We start from the raw sequence: 2,747 nt of genomic DNA, 5'->3' as shown, positions 1-2,747 counted from the left end.
GGTAAAAAGTACCGGGTACAACACTAGTTATCAGTTCTGCCAGTAGCTGTAGTGCGCTAGCATGGGCCTGTGGACTTATGTACACTCCCATTAGGATGAAACTGTTAAATTCATGATGGGAATAAAAAGGTTTGCAATTGATAACAAGAGTCTCTAGCTCTGCGTTACATGTCCTTTGTAGCACTGTGACATCCATGCACCAACCTTCATTTATGTAGAAGCAGATTCCACCTCCTCTCGTTTTCCCAAACAGCTCCTTTACACGATCTGCTCTGAACACCTGGAACCCCGGTACTTGTGTCGCACTCAGCCAGATCTCTGTGAAGCACAAAGCAGCAGAGCGTGCAAAGTCCTGTTAATGAGAAGAATTTCATCCATCTTGTTGACCAGGGAGTGGAGATTTGCCAGGTGAATAGACAGGAGTGGGGTCCATGTTCCCCTCTGTCGAAGCCTCACCAAAGCGCCCACCTGCTTTCCACAGCAGTGGTTTTTCGAGGTCACGTATATTGCCGCTGTGCCTCTGATCAGAATGTGTCACGTATATTGCCGCTGTGCCTCTGACCAGAATGTTGTCCATACAGCATTCTTCGTTCACAAAAATCGGAGGAAGATAGTATGGTGTGAGTTGTCGGATATTTAACAGTTCTTCTCTGGTAAAAGGAAACAGGGACGAGCTGCAAAAGACCAAGAAAACAAACTAAAACAACAATCACAAGAGAGCGCGAGTAACCACAGCTGCCATCGCTGTTGGCACCGGAAGTAACAGGTGGCAGTTGCCTGTGTGTAATATTGTGTTATGTGAGACGCCATTGTGCATGTTGCAGTTGTGCCAAGTGTACCTGTAATATAATACTGTAAGATTTGTTGGTATTCTGAAATCACAGACCCCCCCATTTAATCTGTCCTGATGCTAGGTTGACACAAGCCGTCCTGCTTTGTTGTTCCACTCTGTCTGGGGGCCTCTGTTCAGAGGCGGGATGCAGTCTGCTGAGCAGGGAAGAATAGACATCACTCCACAGTGCAGCAAGCAGCCAGTAACAGAGACTGTATGAGCAGTTTATCAAACAGCTGATGAATAACATTCTTGCAGAAATGTGAAATCTTCATCTCTGTAACATCTTTGCCCACAGTCCACTCACTGTAGTCCCAGCCAACAAGTGAAGTCCTTGTTTTACCTCTAAACCAATATAAGTTCCCCTTTACATACTGTGCTTGTATAATGACTGAGGTGTGAGGAGTGGACATTTAACCAGTGAGGGGTGACTGCTCTGCATGCATGAACCCCCTCTCTCCTCACATTCCTGAAACTTAATTTTAGTACTTCCTGGTGTTGAAATTTAGCCCCACGAGCGCGCCTCCAAGGCAGCAGTAGTGGAAACAAACACAAAACCCAAGTGTTACCCGGCTCCACACGTTTGAGTAGGTTGGGTAGATTCCTGTAATGGAAAACCCCTTTTGTGCTTGTCCCCATGGTCATTTTTCATCTCTTTTTTGACATATATGCTCAGTTCATATAGCATTATTTTTATAGGTTAATACACAACAGTAAGTAAAATTACTCACACCTCAACAAGCTACAACAATCATAAGCAGGCTTAATGACTATTTTTACTTGATAATAATAATGTAATTCTATTGTGAATACTTAACCTTTTTTTACATTGTTTCATTGTTATTAGAAGGATCCAAATACTTCTTCTGTGGTGGATAAATACCACTTAGCACCACAAAATGCCTTCCATCTCGGGACAAGAAAAAAATGAATGATTAAATACAATATTTCAATTATAAAATAATCAAAGATTACAGTAAATCTGTAGTTAAACATTAGATCTTGTGTAGAGGATATGATTGCTAGGACTAAGTTATCGTGAGATTAAGCAACATAAAACACGACTGTTTAGTGTTTGATCGTTTTACGATCGGGGGGGAACATGTGACGTGAAATATTTGCACCAGTCATTGTTAGGTGTAACCACTAGATGGCGACGCGTAGATTTCCCACCATACAGCACCGCAACATTTCTGGTTTTACGTCTAAGGATAATTTCAAAACAAAAGGCCACCTAAGCACCTCGGGACCGTTATTTAAAGCAAGTGAAGTAAAGTAAAACAGTTTAAAAAGTAAAGTAAACAAGCCTGTTGGTGATGAATACTTTACAACAAAGTACAAATTCCCTATTTGAATCACTGGTATAATAAAGTAATTCCAGACAAACATTGCTGATCATTTTGCAAATCTATTTCACAGAGTTCATCTTCATAATCATATGATCACAGGGCGCTGTTCTGCTGTCTTTTCCTATTCGGACACAGATAGGAAAGAAAGAAAGAATTGGTTTTCTGCTCAGCTTGAAAGAGTTTGCTGAGGGGAATTGAAAATCTTTGTATTCCCATTTATGATAGAATAAATCATTCACCTACCGAATATCTAGTTTTTAGCTCATTTAGCTTTCTTAATATTGATATCATTCGAAACATTCTCTGGTCTTAGCCTATTTGACCTCTAAGTGTCACCTGTTTTTTTTATTTTATTTGCTACTAGGCTACTGTCCTGTTGAAACTTGTGTTGCTGACAGAGAATGGGTTTCTAAGCTCAACGGGATTTTACCTGTGTAAAGCTTACATGAAATTAAATGCAAATGCTTTAACATATTAGGCTACGTATTGGCAGACATTGTATTAAGCTTGACGGCCTTTCGTTTGAAAAGGTAACCCGGAAGTGGTTTTAGCATCACACTCTCTTC

This window comes from Monopterus albus, unplaced genomic scaffold (assembly GCF_001952655.1).
Source record: "Monopterus albus unplaced genomic scaffold, M_albus_1.0 scaffold1092.1, whole genome shotgun sequence".
NCBI classification, from domain to species: Eukaryota; Metazoa; Chordata; class Actinopteri; order Synbranchiformes; family Synbranchidae; genus Monopterus; species Monopterus albus.
The sequence above is the reverse complement of the archived record's forward strand: the minus strand, read 5'-3'. Positions refer to the sequence as shown.